An 8935-nucleotide genomic window follows, 5' to 3' on the forward strand; every position below is an offset into this window, starting at 1 on the left:
CGCGCGGGGCTGGGGCAGCGGGGCTCCGAGCACCGGGGAAGGGGCAATGTCCAGGGCCGAGGGGGGCGGGGAGGGGGACGCAGAGGGCTCTTACACCAGCGGGAAACAGAGAGCCTGCCCCGACCTTCCCTGCCACAGTTCTCCCAGCTCCTCTCGGACACTGCAGGAACTCTCAGAAGGACACCGGGCACCCTGGAAGCACAGCGTGTGTGGCAGGGTAATACGCATTTAAGGAGCGTGCCCCGAAACGCACGCTGTTGCCTTAGTGGGTCAAATTAAAATACTGGAAATGACGTAAAAAATTACAAATGCAGAGAAACGTTATGATATGAAATATAAATAATGCACCGCATGGTACATACTATGAGCATATTCCTGCTCAGAGAGAATAGATGTAATAGAAGAAAAGATAAACTTTGGAATTCAAACTTTGGAATTCAAACTTTGGAGTACAAACCTCACAGTTTAAAGGCCTAGCCTGTAATGAAGCTATGATTTGATCATGTCATCAGAGCTCTCATTCACCTACATACTTTCTTTTCACCTACATACTGTCTTTAGATGCTGCACACATTCCCTAGTGTGTGCATACCAGGTGAACTGCCCTGTTGAAAAGCTCTATACAAACCCCAAACGCAGATGTGCTCTGGCTGCTCTGTACCAGCCTAGTGATGCAAAGCAGCTGTAATTCCAGCTTGAGCAGCAGACTAAAAGCTTTGCAGCTGCTTGGCATTGCTAGGGAGCATAAAGCAGTCAGAAATGCTGCTGAATCTGATCCTCAGCCTCGCCAGAAGCTCCACTGAGTGTTGAGACATCAGTTCTTGTTTTTTCTTTTAACCAAGCATGAAGATTTTGCTGACCACAGAAGAATTTCTGAACTTCCATAAGAATCTGGGCAAAGCACTTTATTCTTTTTCAGAGCAGCTTCAGTGGGAGGACCTGCCGCTGGAGCTCGAAATCACAGCAGGGATGAAGTGCTCATCTGTTCCATTTTTGGTTTTTAAGTAGGCTTGTCACACTTTTCTTTGTATTTTTGGATGGCAGCTTCAAAAATATCCCGTGGTTTGCTTTACAGTTGCCTAGTAGGGAGTCTGTTTCCCTCTGTGGATATTTATAACATTTATTGGGTGACTTCATAGACTCTTCCAGCCACCTTGCCTTAACGTTAAATGGCCTGGTCTAATTCTACCTTTTCTACTTCTTCTTCTTCATCTTTGCCTGTGAAAAGTTAACATCCAGCCTCACTGCTCTGAGATTGTCTGTGGGTCTTGCTCGTACTTCTCTCATCCACTTGAAAGTGTGACCTGGCAGCAGTTCCAGCTGAAGCGTATTGCAGCAATCGTCTTCGGCCATAAAAGCCAGTGGGACATGTCACAATGGCACCATTGACCACAGCTTTCCAAAGCTCAGATTTGAACCACAGGGTCCAAAATGTCTCCAGGATCAAGGTACCTCTGAGGTGGCTTCATTATAGATAGAAAACACAAAGATGCTGAAATTGCTTGTGTCTTGTGCCGTGAAGGAGGAGAAGGCAACCAACTGAAAGGCTTTGTGTAATGACAGTGAGGATACAAGCAGGCTAATTTGAACACTGCCCACTGCTGCATCTCTGGAGAAAGCAGGATCCCTTCTAAAGACAATTTTTGAGATGCCCAGGATGCTGATGACAGCATGACAAGGAATAGCTCCCAAGAAGGTGCCAGGATTCGTTCTTATTTGTTCAAGTTTTATCCTACCCCTCATTTTTTCCCTGCATATGGATACATATACCCCCACTATCCCTGATACTAAAACTTTAAACCACATTAAACATGAAAGCATTAATTGATAGAGCTGCTGACGGAATGAACCATTTCCAGAGAGTTTTTTCTGAAGTCCTGCTGCTGAGAGCAGTAGGTCTGAATTCATTGTACCTTTGGATCATAGTTCTATTTTGTGGTGTTTCTCTGCTTGTTCTTCAGCAATCTCCTAGTCTTTGGTAAGTAACACCCCAACATCTTCACTCCTTCTCAGCATGCAGATTCCTTACATCTTGCATAAGGTAGAAGGAGCCACAGTCTGCCTATTTAGTCCTGTCACTTTGGCAGGTGTGGGAAAAAGAACGGTATTTTGGGGCAGGTCATTGCAAACTGCTGAATAAAGATGGTTTTCTGGGAAAGCAAAAGGCAAACATTGCCTCAGAGGAAGGGAGAGGATAATATGATGAGGGGAAAGAACTGGAGATAATGAAACATTGAAAATCTGCAGAGGAAAGGAAAAAAGATACCAAAAGACCAAAGGAGAGGAACATGGAGGGCAGAGAGGAGGGAAGATGAGTGAACACATTAGATCACCCAGTACTGACTTGCCCTTCAGCTTTGCAGACCTGTGTGTGGAAGCTCAGCTGGGGCTGGAGCACCAATTCCACATCACAGGTGACCAATTACTTAGGATCTCAGTGCCTTTCTGGGCCCCCACCAGATCCAAACATGCTGTTGCCCACTGGTGTGGACAATGACTTTCTGGATGGGATGTCAGTAGGATATGAGACTGCCCTGACAATATAGCTAACCAAGTGGCCCAGACATGGGGCCCCAAGCTGGGGGGTTCCTGCCAGGTGCTTAAATGGGAAAGAAAGGGAGAGAAGAAAGCAAGGGGAAGGCCTGGATACCCTGGGTTGAGAGGTGATGTGGGCAGTGCCTGAGATTTTGTACTGATAGGAGGATGGAAGGATGCTTGTGGGGTGGGTAGGAAGTGACTGCCGCGATCTCCTGATGTACTGCAAGTCCAACCTGCAAAGAATATAAAATGTACAAGGTTTGATTGCAGTCAGTCTTAGGAAGTTTTTCCCTTTTGACCTCTCCTCCCCTTTTGAGATGGTGTCTCTTTAAACTTGCTAAAAGCCTCCTTTTAGGAGGTGCTAACAGCAAAGCATTAAGAAGAAAGAAAAAACCCCCAATACCACAAAAACAGAGCCAGGAGGACTAAACCAACACACAAAAACCCCCCAGCCCTGTTCCTCTGCTCCCCCAGGAAAAGAACAAACAAACAAACAAACAAAAAAAACCAAAAAAAAACCGCAAAGAAACCAATCAAAAACAAACACACCTTCAGTGGTTAAGAGCGAGCAGAGGCTGGTTTTGTTCCACTCTTATGACAAAAATTAGCACAAGTAGTGGCCCCTTTGCATTAAGCGGTGGCAAGGCCCCTCCTTCCTCTGCCAGAGCAGGGCTCTTCTCAGTAACGAAGAGAAACTGCTTTCCAGGAAAGCGAAGGTACAGGGGCTGCCCGGAGCGCGGTGACCCAGCGCGGCTGCGGGTGCCGGGTGCCGCGGCTTGCGGGCTGCCAGCCTCCATGCCAGTCTGCAACACCCTCTGCTGTCGCGGCTTTCCCCCGCGGCCGCCGCAGAACGCGAGCTCTCTCTTACTCGTTGCCAGTCCATGCCCCTGGGTCACTTGAGGGAGGAAGACCCAGCAGACAGCGACTTCTGCGTTTTCAAACAAAGCACCAGGCTGCATAATCTGGAAGGTATTTAGGTCAGATTTAAGCAGCTGCAGTCTTTTATAACTGTACAGCAAACCACTCCCTCACCTCTGAATCTTGCCTACATGTCAAACACCCTGGAGCAGTACAGGACAATCCGGGACAGGGGAAACGAGGTAGCAGCCTTCCACACCACTGGACTCAGGTGTGAGCTCCTTGAGGCTCTGTGGCCACGTAAATCCATGCCCAGCCCAGGTGACTTCTCCCAACATTGCTGCCCAACAGACATGGAGGTGGAAGCTCAGTTAAGGATGTTACTGTATCCTTGAGGTCTATCGTCTCTCCTTGTTATCCCACACTTTCCGGATGTGTTACTGGAGGCCGAAATGGGTGGATCTTGCCCAAATCCGTTGCTGAGAATCCTTCACTTGGAAGTGTAGCCCCAGGCCTGCCCATGCTTTCCCAGATTTGTCCCCTCAGCACTGAGGCGTGTGGTGATGCTAAACCCCACTCACAGGACACAGGCACCGAGTTCACTCACTTCAGGCTTTTCTCCAAAGCAGACAAAAACAGCCAGGAGAGGCAGAGACCCCATAGCAGAAAGGTCCTGAGTCATTGTTGGACCTAGGAACAGGGGCTTCCTCAGCTGAGGAAACCAAGCCTCTAAATAAAGTAATACAATGTAAAATGCAAGGAGTATAGCTATGGACTATAATTTTGGGAGTGGTTGTAGCAAAAGCATTGCAGGTTGGTACCATCTGACAGCAGTGTCTATTGCAGTAGACTAATTTCCAGACCACTCTGCACTCCAGATGATCACAGGACAAAGAACTCTGTCACATTAATCATTGTTGTTTTGTTAAACATCCCATCTTCATTTAAAAACTGCCAATGGTTGGAAAGCTGCCAGCACCCTAAGTAAACCCCTGAAGTATTTAACTCCTTTCTCCATTATTGAACGTATACCTCGTTTCTAGACTGTTTTTTCTTGTGCCATTGTTAGGCAGTGTGACAATTGGAGGAGCAAAAATGCAATGCTACATAGGTATGCCAAGGCTTTGATCATGTTGGTCCTAAATGCTTCTCTCTCATAAAATGTCTTCCAACTCCTTAACAGGCCTTAAAGCTCTGCCAGGAAGCCTCTCTAACTTGTTCCCTTCCTCATTGAATCATAGCTGTCAAAATTGGGAATTCTTTCACACCAGTAATCACCTCCATGGAATTAGCACACACAGTATAATCTGCAATATAATCTCATTACACCTGTTCCTCATTCCCTTATACATTGGGGATTGGAATGAGCCTTTCAGACTGCACTGGGAGCTCACACTCAGCTGCTGCTCTGCTCTGAGTCAGCCCTTCACCAGAGCCACTTCTTCCACAAACAGCACGGCCAGACCAAAAGTGTGGCCCAGGTGGAGTAACTCACCATTGGACTGTTTCAACCCCCCCTTACATGCCTGTATCAATTTTAATATTTTGACACTTGCTGCCTAGTCAATTCTCAGTCCAATTACTACAAAATGTGTTAATTTGGTATAATTCCAGTATTTTAAAAATCAAAACACAGTGTAAGACTATATCAGTTTCCTTACTGGAGAGCCATTACTTCAACAGTTTTTACTTTTGTCAGCCAGATGCATAACCCAAATCTGTAACTTACATCTCCAAAAGTTCCCAAGCAGTTTTATAGAGTCTTTTCCATAAACACATGAGACTTAGTGTTAACTAGAACTTTTCCCTTGTTTTTAAATGATCCTAGTACGTGCTATTTCCTTATTCTGTCTGAGGTCAATAAGGAGCTGGTAGGCCTGTAATTACAAGTGTCAGATTACTTATGGTTTTCACTATTATTTCATCTCAGCCTATGGGGAATCTGCCAGATTTTCCAAGTGAAAGATGGTTAAATCTAGACAAGAGCTGGAGAGAAACTTCTCTTTTTCCCCTGCCACTTCATACATTAAAATAGGTGCATGCTCTAAAGGTGGGTATGGGTTTTGTAGAGATCTGGAGAGTAGCTCACCTCTCAAGTTAATCTAAATGGGCCCAGGGGATGGGAACCAGCAGAGACTCCTGAATCTGGCCCAAATATAACAGACTTTCTGATTAAGGAGGAAATGGAAAGCTGAGACTGGAAAGAGTTTATTTGTATGATGGGTGCTCACATATAATTTATATGCAATAAATGTTTCTAGCCATTTCATTAGCTGCAAATAAAGTGATATAAATGTGCACCACTTGAACCTGATGCATGGTGTGTGCCTGGGGCTGCTTCCAGCTGAATGGTAGTGGTTCATGTGGGAATGATTTAACACCCCAGCAGCCCCACTACCCAAATTATGCTGCAGGTGAATCCCTGAAGCAGATGCACTTCACTTTTTCAACCACTCATTGCTTGGCTTAAAACAAAGATTTCCATTTAAATTATCATATTGGCCTCAGACTGTGGTGGGTAAAGAGCCAGGATCTCTTTGTCTCTCCCACCTTCTGCACAGCTGGAGAGCTCTGGAAAAACTGAGTTTAGCTCAGTTGGTTACAGCATGATGCCAATAAACAAGGAACATAACAGATCTGAAACAAGGGGGAGAAACCAATCTAAGCCATCACAGCATTTGTTTTGCACTTAATATGTAAGCAACTTTTTCAATGAGAAATTCACATAAATGAAATTCAAGAAGAAATTAGGGAAAACCAAAGAAAAAGTACACCACATGAGGTACCTGGATGAGTCTGCTGCTGTTGAGCAGAGCCCAGAGATCATGGAATGATATCCTACCACAACTCTTCCTACCTGGGGAGCTCATTTAAACTCTTGAGACTTCCTGGGACCATCTCCAAGGCAAGCAAGATTTGTAGATGGAGCTTAAACTAAAGCCTGTGAGCCAGCATGTTGGAGCTGCTTGCATGATAACGTGCTTCCTATCACTTTTATTTTCCTGTCTACTATAGATTGCAGCATATGCTCACAATGTGGGGCTTTATATAGAGGTGTGTCCTCTATATATCCTCTGAAAGAAAACAGTTAAGCTAGCAATAGCGTGCTTTTTTTAAATTTGTATAACTGCACAAGAGAAATTAGGGTACAGGACTATGACTAATAAATCAACATAAATAGATCAATATGTCAGTACTTCAGTGCTTGAATCCAACCAGCTATGGGGAATTTGTCCCCTGGTAGCAATCAATCTGCTGTACTTAAAGTTTCCACACCAGATCTGCAGCTAGCACAAACTGATCAATGCTGTTCCAAGTCAGTGGAGCGTAACAGCTTTGCATGTCCCAGTGTTCACCCTTGCAGGTACCCTGCTCCTTTGCAAGGACACAGAGGTTAAATTATCCTTTGCTAAGCACATGGGATATCTCACACTAACTCACAGTTCTTTACTCAAAACCAGCCTTTCTTACCACCAATCCAGTGTAGCCCAGCCAACACATCAGCCCCTTTCCAGGTGGAATCCAGTTTGGTCCTCCATGAGCAGCAATTCCACTGCAGAGGCCTGTGGCACTTACTAGAAGTAGATGCAGCAAAATGAATCCTGTGAGCCATCCAAATTCTGCTGGGTGTCCTGCATAGGGCCCTCCCCCTGGGGGGCTTTCCAGGCTGTGCTGGGGGAGATGCACAGTCTTGTAAGATGTTGGGCTGCTCTTTTAGAGGAGTGAGTAGCATCACTAGAGAAGGTATGAGGGACCTGGAGGACAGCTCAACAATATGGCTTTGGCTAATAGGGTGACAGTCCTGCCACTGAGGGGAGGGCACAGAGCACATCCCAGTGCAATCTTCTCCACTAGGAGCTCTATCTGAAATCACCTGCTTCTGATCATTTCTGTGAGAAATGCCTCCTTTCCCATCAGGCAGCTGCTGATGGAGCCTCCTACCAGAAGTGATTTAGGATACAGGTCACAGGAGTTTAGTGTTACTAGAGAATGCATTATTCCCACCTGAGTCCCAGAATTATCTCTGTGACCCAAAGCAACGAGAGCCCAGGTCCTACTGGCTGCTGGAATGGGGGGGAAAGCCCAGTGTGGTGGTCCAAGACATGTGGGCGGTGATGCATATACTGCCAGGGCAAGCATTTACAGCAGGATCCCAGGACTCTCCCAAACAAGGCTTGTGCCCAAAAACTGGTATTAGGTAGAGGTCAGGTAGAGGTCCAGCATGTAGCTCTCAGGGGATGTTCCTTGTGGGTACAAGTTCTTGGAGGTGAAGTTCCCCATGCCCCGAGCACAGGTGGTAGCCCAGGCCTGGGGACAATCTGTTCTGTGCTTGCATGGCTGGCTGGACAATGCCACCACCTTCAGTAGGCTCATTTCACTGCTCCCCAGAAGTCGTCTGGCTCATGAGTGGCAATGGATTTTCCTGGCCATGACCCATTGTCCCACCAACCACTGGATTGTCTGCCAACAGTCCACATAACTTCTCATGGCACAGGGTCCTCTTCCTCATCAGTCATGCCATAGACTGCAGAACCACAAGCCTAGCAGCAGCCACTGCCTAACAATTACACTGCCGTCTGGTGGCTTCTTTAGGAGGAATTCCAGGAATTCACAGGAGGGCCCTGCCCTCTATTAGCCGCAGCCGATATTTGATTATTGTTCATTATTACTGAGTGCATTTTACAAATCTGTTCTGCCAAGCTGTCTCTTGCTTTTCACCTTTTGTAATCAGCCACCCAACTCTGAAAGTTGTAGGAGAGAAGCTGTAGAAGTAACTATGGCCTCTTTCCTTCTGCAAGGCTCCCCAGCCCTTGTAGTCTGCTTTCCTTGCTCCTTCAGTATGGAGGCTTAAGAAAAAGCAAGGCACTGGACACTTTGCGAACCTGTAAAAATTCATGTTCTGATTTCCTTTCTAATGGCTCACATGGAGAGGAGGCTGTGAGCTACACAGTGCTCTTGTTTCTTCTCAGTGATGGATCCCCAAGGTTATGTTTCAACTGCTGTAGTGCAGAGCCCATTTTGCCAGGATGAGTTAGAGCTAGGCAGGAGAAATAGGGCTCTAAGCTTCTACACTGGTTTCTTTCAAGCTTTTTAGGCTGTTCTGAAAATATATTGTGTAATTTAGGAGACTGATGTGCTGAACTGAATATAAGGGTTCCAGTTTCCAATATAAAAATGATTCCCTAAGAACATACATTAATTCTGCTTCCCTCAACTGTTCCAGCAAGGGGTCCCACTGCTCACTGTGTGATTTGACTTTGCTTCCTCTGACCGCAGAGTCCTTGACTGAAGAGGAATGGTTGTGGTCTGCATTAGGCTTAGCAGACTGCCTGCTGGATGGAATGAGAGGCACCAGCAAGTAGCCATACTTGGGTATTGGCTTCCTTGAAACTTGGTTTATGCAGACATCACCTTTTTGGGCAATTAATGAGGAAAACTGTATAGAAAACTCTCCATCTGAGAGGGGTCTGTTTTTTTCTGTTTTCGCAGAAGAGGAGTGGAGCGGCTGAGGCAGGGCTGTCTGCTGTGCATCTGTGTC

At 46.2% G+C, this 8935-nt stretch overlaps 1 protein-coding gene across 1 annotated transcript in view; it reads right to left on the reverse strand.

Moving 5' to 3' along the window:
• LOC102040375 (suppressor of cytokine signaling 1-like) overlaps positions 1–7422 on the reverse strand; it is a 22640-nt gene extending 15218 nt beyond the window's left edge. The window contains exon 1 of the mRNA XM_031057742.1: positions 7402–7422. The gene's annotated coding sequence lies outside the window, so the exon portion shown is untranslated. The remainder of the gene's footprint in view (positions 1–7401) is intronic.
• Between the last annotated feature and the right edge of the window lie 1513 nt (positions 7423–8935).

The sequence above is a fragment of the Geospiza fortis genome, unplaced genomic scaffold (genome assembly GCF_000277835.1).
Source record: "Geospiza fortis unplaced genomic scaffold, GeoFor_1.0 scaffold173, whole genome shotgun sequence".
In the NCBI taxonomy this organism is placed as follows: Eukaryota; Metazoa; Chordata; class Aves; order Passeriformes; family Thraupidae; genus Geospiza; species Geospiza fortis.